This window comes from Panulirus ornatus, chromosome 14, assembly GCF_036320965.1.
Source record: "Panulirus ornatus isolate Po-2019 chromosome 14, ASM3632096v1, whole genome shotgun sequence".
Classification (NCBI taxonomy): Eukaryota; Metazoa; Arthropoda; class Malacostraca; order Decapoda; family Palinuridae; genus Panulirus; species Panulirus ornatus.
Genome location: NC_092237.1, coordinates 44292242 through 44301990, shown reverse-complemented (window position 1 = coordinate 44301990; position 9749 = coordinate 44292242). Strand labels below are relative to the sequence as shown.

The following is a 9749-nucleotide window of genomic DNA, read 5'->3' as shown; positions in this document are numbered from 1 at the left end:
AGAGAAGGGGGCCAGGTGAGGATATTCCCTCAATGGCCCAGTCCTCTGTTCTTAACGCTACCTCGCTAATGCGGGAAATGGCAAATAGTTTGAAAAAAAAAACAAAAAAAAAAAACATATATTGCTGTAACTAGTTTTAATGCTTGGTACAGCTTTCAACAGTAGTGTGAAGAAACTTTTGTTTGAGACATTATATACCAAGCACAAAGTCCAATGACAACATTATACTCCCATTGCCATCAATAAGGAAAAAAAAATTGGTTTTGCTTATTAAAATTTATATACATAATGTAAGAAATTTAAAATTAAACATCTGTAATGCATTATAATAAGTGGCATCTACGTATATTATCAAGGTGCTTCCTTCGGTAAGAGCGCCATCAGAGCCAAGGATATGGACTATTATATAATAAAACACTCCTTTATAATATTCATCACACAATAACATATTCACAAGATACTTTGTTTTATATTTGGCTTTTAAAATGCTTGCTGATGAAAATCTAAATAATTACAAAATAAGCATTAATACAGCAAAAACAGAGCTAACTAAATATGCATTACATTTCATTCTGGCAACCTTAATCTATTGTGACTATGGATTTTCACCAACACTTCACTATGTCAGTGATTCAGGCCAAGCCTAATTCAGATATGACAGGTAAATTATACAATGGACAGCAGTATTTTAGATTGCCACTTCACTTTCCAGGAGTATCTATAGAGACATGTGCCAACATACCAGAGCAAGTAAAATACTGACACTGGCAATTACCAACCTTACATAAATCTACAGCATCCCAGCCATGATAAACTGAAAAGAAAGCTCGAGTATGAACACAAAATTGGTGACAAAGAAAACAAATGCTTGAGCATGAACACAAACTTGGCAGATATATATATATATATATATATATATATATATATATATATATATATATATATATATATATATATATATATATATATATGTATAGATATATATATATATAGAGAGAGAGAAAGAGATAGAGTACCTACCTACAAGTACCTACAACATGAATTTGCCAAAATGGCAGGGCTTGAGCATGGAGCTTACCACACATCTTGCTGGATGAATGTATTTGTGTTTACATAAATATGAGTGCTACTGGACCCAACCTGCTTGGGGTTACACCAGGAGTGAAGAGTTACTTTTGATGAGGCTGTGTCATCGTTGGTTAATTAGAATACAATCTCGTCAGAGAACTTCTCATGTCAAATGAGTCCATCCTGTCCTTGTTACTAAGTGTAATGCAGGTTTAGAGATGCAGAGCCCCCTGGATGTTCTGAAAAGGGTCTTGGGATTACTTAGCAATAAAATATATGTACAGTATTCATAATTTTTCTTCTCAAACATGTTCAGCTTTTCTCTAAAACAAGGTAGCACCGGAAACAGACAAAAACAATTACCTCATTTGACTGCATCCATTCTCTAAAGATCATGCATACTGCACAGAAACCAACTGCCCACCATCTACAGCTAAGTTGTACTGACCAATTCAGTGGTTTCCTGACTTCATATACCCTTGTTCAGTCAGCTGAAAACAAGGTGCCCCCTATATACCAAATTGCTCCAATCTTACCAGATCAATGCTTTTACCTTCCTTGAATGTTCAGGCCCCAGTATCACAAAACCTCTTTCACGCCATCTTTCCATCTCCTCAGACTAATTTCCCATTACTCCCTCCACTTTTGTCATACATCCTTTTTCATTTGTCTAAACCCTTTCTGCATATCTGGGTCTGAATTTACTACCACACCTAGATCTTATACTATCAATCCTTACAAGAAAACCCCACACCGTATATTGTTCTTAATAAACCCACCTTCCATTCTTTTGCATTCAGGGCCCAAGCCTTGTATCAAAACAACACCTTTTCCCTTGCACAACCTCCTTAATACACCCAGGACCTTTACCATGTCCACTTCAAAGGACCATAAGTACTCCATTTCTTCAGGCTCTCCCTGGGCTTTTAAACCTGCACTCAATCCATCCTGCTTCATTCCCATGTTACACCTCAATACCTTACTTTTAATCGCTTTAACTCTCAACTCTGTCCTTTCAACCTCTTCCAAACTCGATCACTAATTCTACTAGCACAACTGTTTCATTTGCAAATAGCAGGTAACTCACATCCCAGCCCTGCCAACCAAAGCTTAGAGTAAACATATGCAAGCAGAGTCCAGTAATGCCCCTTTCTATCCACAGTGACATCACAACACTTGAAACAGACCCATCTTCACTTGGATCTACTCAACCCCCTCCCCTCCAACTTGGGCACATGCTTTACATTCCAGATAAAAATTCATTTCATTTCATCCATCTGCATTAGCCTTCCTCATACACCATGTAATAATCGTACCTTCTATAAGGTATCTCTGTCAACCCTGTGATATGTTTTCCAAAGTTTACAGATGCCAAATACAAATCCCTCTTTCTGAGTATTTCTCATTAGAAATTTTTCTAACCAAATACCTGGTAATACATAGTATAAAAGAAACAACTAACCAAACAACATCCAGAACCCCAGAATGCTCGAGAGAACCAATGTGATCTACAATCATTCATCAATTATGTTGGTGTGCCACTATCTAAGAATCTGTTAATGTACCTGAGGGACAGTGCTCTGAAGGAGCATATGCTCCAGCAACACTTATGGAATCTGTGGAGAGTTTACCTGACAAACAAAATTGTAAAATCTTTGTCATGACAAAATAAAGCTAATGATCATGGAAGCCCCCTTCATACAAGACTTTTTCACTTGCCCTTATTAGGAAAGCGAGCACTTGCAATTTCTTGACCTTACAGCCAGCAATCCAGTGGTTACCAAGTTGCACTCCTCCGACCAGATGGATGTCTTTTTCTTTCTGGCACCCACACATGGACTACTGGCATTGTCCACAAACATGCAATCTCTTTGTTGCAAATAACACTTGACAACACAACTCATGAGAGTGCTATGAGCTAGCCCTGCCTTTAGGCAAAATGGAAGGAGCAAAAGGTAGAAACATTAAGAAGCAGTAGGCCATAGGAACACATTGGGAGCATTCGGTAGATATAATAGGTTGGAACTTTAGGCAGGAACATTAGGTAGACACATTAGGTAGAATTAGTTGGTAGGAGCATTAGGTAACAGCCTCTAAAAAGGCGGCACTAGCGTTGCTCTCTGTCAGTGGCCTGTTGAGGGCGAGGCACTAAATGCTAAGAAGCAGCAGTGAAGTTCACAAGTTATGGAAACTCTTTTGTGTGGCCATTCCCATAAAGGGAGGTACCAAAGGAACAAGTGTCAGATATATATATATATATATATATATATATATAGACAGACAGGTAGAGAGATAAATGGACAGCTGTTCCTAACCGAGGAAAGAGCTTGTGGGACATATCTCAACAACCAAAAGGAAGACCATTCCCTAAGGTTTGCTACTTTTGCATCTGCCCAACACAACAAAAGACCCCACACACCTTCCCTTCACTCATCAGAAGCAGACATATCTTGGCCTTAAGAAGGGAAAAAGTTCCTGAAATATTGCACTACAATTTTATCTGCTTATTAATGTGAACTTTTACAATAAAATTAACTTGGGAGAGCTGATTTTCAGTCTGCTACAAGATATCAAAAAACTATAAAAATGATGTGCAAGCATCTTGGAAGTTCATGAATGCTAGACAAGTGGTAACTGATGTCAACAAAGCATCTGACACTGTTCCCCAACCTGTTCTCACATATAGATACATGATACTACCCTCCACAAAAATAAAAGGAAGTGGTAGCCAGTCATTCACAGATGGTTCATCTCCAAAAACCTCAACCTACCAGTGAGCTCTCCAAAGTGTAGTTCTTTCTTCAATCATCTTCACATTCTTCCTACAAGACCTCCTAATACATCCAATATGCCACATTGTAAAGGTTCTCTCATTTGCAGAGTACCTTAACATTACATCACAAAACCCTGACATGTATCAAGCAGCAATAAATACGCAACATTACATAACGAAGAGCAGAATGTCTGCATCACCACAGAAATAAATCGTCAACATCTTAACCCCAGGCAGACATGAATTTAACATGCACCCTACCATAACTGAGAATGGTCAACTGCTTCCACAGCACAGAACTCCAACAATAAATTTGCAACGCATACATCATTTACTCCCCACACCATAAATAAAACAAAAACCATAAACACACAAAATGCCCTAAAACAAATTATCAGCTTGGAAAAGATCCTTAAGCATCTTCTACAATCCGTTCATCTGCTTACTCTTGAACTATGCCTCATCTGCTGTCCATCCAACCAATCAAAAACACACGTCAAAACTGCCAACCATACAAACCAGGGCCTTTAAAACAATTGTTGGATGCCTTCTCAACACTGGCACATCTTCACGATGCTTCACACCTAATACCCTGAAACAGCATAAGACACCAATCACAACACCAGTCCCCAAGCAAAAACAAAAACACTTACCCCTGCTTTGCACTTTAGCAATCTAAACTCACATCCCCTTTTCTAACCAAAAATGACAACAGGCACATACATAAAGTAATGACTTTAAGAAGCAATAAACGAATACCTTCCTAAAGCTGACCTATATTCTACTTCACCAAACATATGCCAATCTGAACTGCCCCAGGTATGTGCGAGTGACACACTTATTTGCATTTTGGGCCCCACTTACCTCTACAACACTAGAAATGCATATTCAACATACCACAGGGCCTATCACACCCAAGATGTAGCTTTTGCTCTGAAGACCTTAAACAGTGCTTAACTGTCTTGCACTTGCTTAACACAACACCCAACATATCACACTTCTTGACCTGTGGTTCCCTGCAATGGAGATGGCCAGCTTCCTATATGGTGTAAAATTAATCACTTTTTCACACTTCTTTTCCTGTGGTAGCATCAATAACAGATGAAACACACACAAATATACACACATTTATACATCATTATATATATGGAGAGTCTAAGAAAGTGAAAAGTTTAGAGCAAGTGTGAATAAAGGTTGTTATTACATTTAGCAAAGCTGAGACACAGGTTAGTTGGGATGGGAATTTGAATGGAGAAAACATGGAGGGAGTGGGGTATTTTACTTATCAGGAAGTGGACATAGCAATAAATTAAACCATGCAAATGGAGGTAACAAGGTAGGTGAATGGGCAAAGGTTCTGGGAGTACTAAGGAATGTGTGGAAAGAGTATGCTATCTGGGATGGCAAAAATGGATATGCTTGATGATAAAGCAGTCCCAGTGATTGTTGTACGGATGTAAGGCATGGGCTATATATGAGAATGTATGGAGGAGGGAGGATGTTGGAAATTAAATATCTGATGATAACAAGTGGTACGAGGAAGGTTGATTGAGTAAGCATTAATTGGGTAAGAGAGAGGTGAAGTAATAAAAAGAGGATATATTGCATGACTCAAGAGTGGAGGGGATAAAGAGAAGGGAGAACCCAATTGGAGATAAAAAGGATGATCTGAAAAAGATTTTGAGAGGTTAAAGCCTGTGCATTCAGGAGGGTGAAAGGTGTGCATGGGATAAAGTGAATTATAACAAGGACATATATAGGGATCAACATGCTGTCAATGGACTGAACCAGGGTATATGAAGCACCTGTGGGGAAACCATGGAAAGGTCTGAAGGGCCTGTTGGTGTAGAGGGGGGGTAAGGTTTTGGTGCAATGCTAGAGAATGGATGAAAGTGAATGAGGCCTTTTCTTTGTTCCTGGCATACCTCGCTAATGCAGGAAACAAAGAATGAAACAAAAATTTTATATATCTATATATTATTGTCATTATCATTATACTTGATTGCCTGTTCCCACGTTAGAGAGATAGCACCAGGAAACAGATGAAGAAAGATCCATCCACTCATATACACCCATATATACATACGCGCATATACATATCAACATTATATATATACCTATACATCTCAACGTATACATATACATACACACACAGACATATACATATATACACATGTACATAATTCATACTGTCTGCCCTTATTCATTCCCGTCACCACCCCGCCACACATGAAATGACAGCCCCCTTCCCCCGCATGTGTGTGAGGTAGCGCAGCGCTAGAAAAAGACAACAAAGGCCACATTCGTTCACACTCAGTCTCTAGCTGTCATGTATAATGCACCGAAACCACATACATACATTTTTTTTTTTTTTCTTTTTTACTTTGTCGCTGTCTCCCGCGTTTGCGAGGTAGCACAAGGAAACAGACGAAAGAAATGGCCCAACCCCCCCCATACACATGTATATACATACGTCCACACACGCAAATATACATACCTACACAGCTTTCCATGGTTTACCCCAGACGCTTCACATGCCTTGATTCAATCCACTGACAGCACGTCAACCCCGGTATACCACATCGCTCCAATTCACTCTATTCCTTGCCCTCCTTTCACCCTCCTGCATGTTCAGGCCCCGATCACACAAAATCTTTTTCACTCCATCTTTCCACCTCCAATTTGGTCTCCCTCTTCTCCTTGCTCCCTCCACCTCCGACACATATATCCTCTTGGTCAATCTTTCCTCACTCATCCTCTCCATGTGCCCAAACCACTTCAAAACACCCTCTTCTGCTCTCTCTACCACGCTCTTTTTATTTCCACACATCTCTCTTACCCTTACGTTACTCACTCGATCAAACCACCTCACACCACACATTGTCCTCAAACATCTCATTTCCAGCACATCCATCCTCCTGCGCACAACTCTATCCATAGCCCACGCCTCGCAACCATACAACATTGTTGGAACCACTATTCCTTCAAACATACCCATTTTTGCTTTCCGAGATAATGTTCTCGACTTCCACACATTCTTCAAGGCTCCCAGAATTTTCGCCCCCTCCCCCACCCTATGATCCACTTCCGCTTCCATGGTTCCATCCGCTGCCAGATCCACTCCCAGATATCTAAAACACTTCACTTCCTCCAGTTTTTCTCCATTCAAACTCACCTCCCAGTTGACTTGACCCTCAACCCTACTGTACCTAATAACCTTGCTCTTATTCACATTTACTCTTAACTTTCTTCTTCCACACCCTTTACCAAACTCAGTCACCAGCTTCTGCAGTTTCTCACATGAATCAGCCACCAGCGCTGTATCATCAGCGAACAACAACTGACTCACTTCCCAAGCTCTCTCATCCCCAACAGACTTCATACTTGCCCCTCTTTCCAAAACTCTTGCATTAACCTCCCTAACAACCCCATCCATAAACAAATTAAACAACCATGGAGACATCACACACCCCTGCCGCAAACCTACATTCACTGAGAACCAATCACTTTCCTCTCTTCCTACACGTACACATGCCTTACATCCTCGATAAAAACTTTTCACTGCTTCTAACAACTTTCCTCCCACACCCTATATTCTTAATACCTTCCACAGAGCATCTCTATCATATGCCTTCTCCAGATCCATAAATGCTACATACAAATCCATTTGCTTTTCTAAGTATTTCTCACATACATTTTTCAAAGCAAACACCTGATCCACACATCCTCTACCACTTCTGAAACCACACTGCTCTTCCCCAATCTGATGCTCTGTACATGCCTTCACCCTCTCAATCAATACCCTCCCATATAATTTACCAGGAATACTCAACAAACTTATACCTCTGTAATTTGAGCACTCACTCTTATCCCCTTTGCCTTTGTACAATGGCACTATGCACGCATTCCGCCAATCCTCAGGCACCTCACTATGAGTCATACATACATTAAATAACCTTACCAACCAGTCAACAATACAGTCACCCCCTTTTTTAATAAATTCCACTGCAATACCATCCAAACCTGCTGCCTTGCCAGCTTTCATCTTCCGCAAAGCTTTCACTACCTCTTCTCTGTTTACCAAATCATTTTCCCTAACCCTCTCACTTTGCACACCACCTCGACCAAAACACCCTATATCTGCCACTCTATCATCAAACACATTCAGCAAACCTTCAAAATACTCACTCCATCTCCTTCTCACATCACCACTACTTGTTATCACCTCCCCATTTGCGCCCTTCACTGAAGTTCCCATTTGCTCCCTTGTCTTACGCCCTTTATTTACCTCCTTCCAGAACATCTTTTTATTCTCCCTAAAATTTAATGATACTCTCTCACCCCAACTCTCATTTGCCCTTTTTTTCACCTCTTGCACCTTTCTCTTGACCTCCTGTCTCTTCCTTTTATACATCTCCCACTCAATTGCATATATATATATATATATATATATATATATATATACACACATATTCATAATTGTTTGTCATCATCCATTCCTTATGCAACCCTGCCCCAGAGGAAACAGCTCAATTACATGGAAGAAAAGAATTATAACTAATACATTCTTCTCTTCTCCCCCCACACACGACTGTAGCCTCTTGCGTCAACCAGGAAACTGAGTAAGAAAGGCCACATCTGCTCGGATCCATACACAAACTGTGCGTTATTCCTGGATTTAAGGGAGAAAAAAAATACTGCCCATGTATTTCCTATGTGTTGTAGGGTTGAGAGAGAGAGAGAGAGAGAGAGAGAGAGAGAGAGAGAGAGAGAGAGAGAGAGAGAGAGAGAGAGAGAGAGAGAGAGAGAGAGAGAGAGAACGAGCTAAGTGAGAGATTTCCCTTCAAGGCTATGTCATCTGTTCTTGATGCTACCTCACTCAAGTGGGATATGGTGAGTCTTGCTGACACAGGGGATGGGGCTGCTGTTTCCTGTGGGGCTGGGTGGTGTTAAGAATGGAAGAAGGCCTGAAAGTATGAATATATACATGTGTATATATGCATATGTATATATATATATATATATATATATATATATATATATATATATATATATATATATATATATATATATATATACATACATACATATATATATATATATATATATATATATATATATATATATATATATATATATATATATATATATATGTGGATGTGCTGGAAATGAGATGTTTGAGGACAATATGTGGTGTGAGGTGGTTTGACTGAGTAAGTAATGTAAGGGTGAGAGAGATGTGTGGTAATAAAAAGAGTGTGGTTGAGAGAGCAGAAGAGGGTGTTTTGAAATGGTTTGGTCACATGGAGAGAATAAGTGAGGAAAGATTGACCCAGAGGATATATGTGTCAGAGGTAGAGGGAACGAGGAGAAGGGGGAGACCAAATTGGAGGTGGAAAGATGGAGTGAAAAAGATTTTGAGTGATCGGGGCCTGAACATGCAGGAGGGTGAAAGGCGTGCAAGGAACAGAGTGAATTGGAACGATGTGGTATACCGGGGTCGACATGCTGTCAATGGATTGAACCAAGGCATGTGAAGCGTCTGGGGTAAAACATGGAAAGTTCTGTGGGGCCTGGATGTGGAAAGGGAGCTGTGGTTTCGGTGCATTATTACATGACAGCTAGAGACTGAGCGTGAACGAATGGGGCCTTTGTTGTCTTTTCCTAGCACAACCTCGCATACATGAGGGGGGAGGGGGATGTTATTCCATGTGTGGCAAGGTGGCGATGGGAATAAATAAAGGCAGACAGTATGAATTATGTACATGTGTATATATGTATATGGCTGTGTGTGTATATATATGTGTACATTGAGATGTATAGGTATGTATATTTGCATGTGTGGACATGTATGTACATACATGTGTATGGGGGTGGGTTGGGCCTTTCTTTCATCTGTTTCCTTGCA

At 40.0% G+C, this 9749-nt stretch overlaps 1 long non-coding RNA gene across 1 annotated transcript; it reads left to right on the top strand.

Annotated features, from left to right (window-relative positions):
- Positions 1-7224: 7224 nt before the first annotated feature.
- LOC139753362 (uncharacterized) lies at positions 7225-8650 on the top strand. The gene is made up of 2 exons (XR_011713695.1): positions 7225-8567; positions 8616-8650. It is a non-coding gene; the product is annotated as an uncharacterized lncRNA (long non-coding RNA).
- The last annotated feature ends 1099 nt before the right edge of the window (positions 8651-9749 follow it).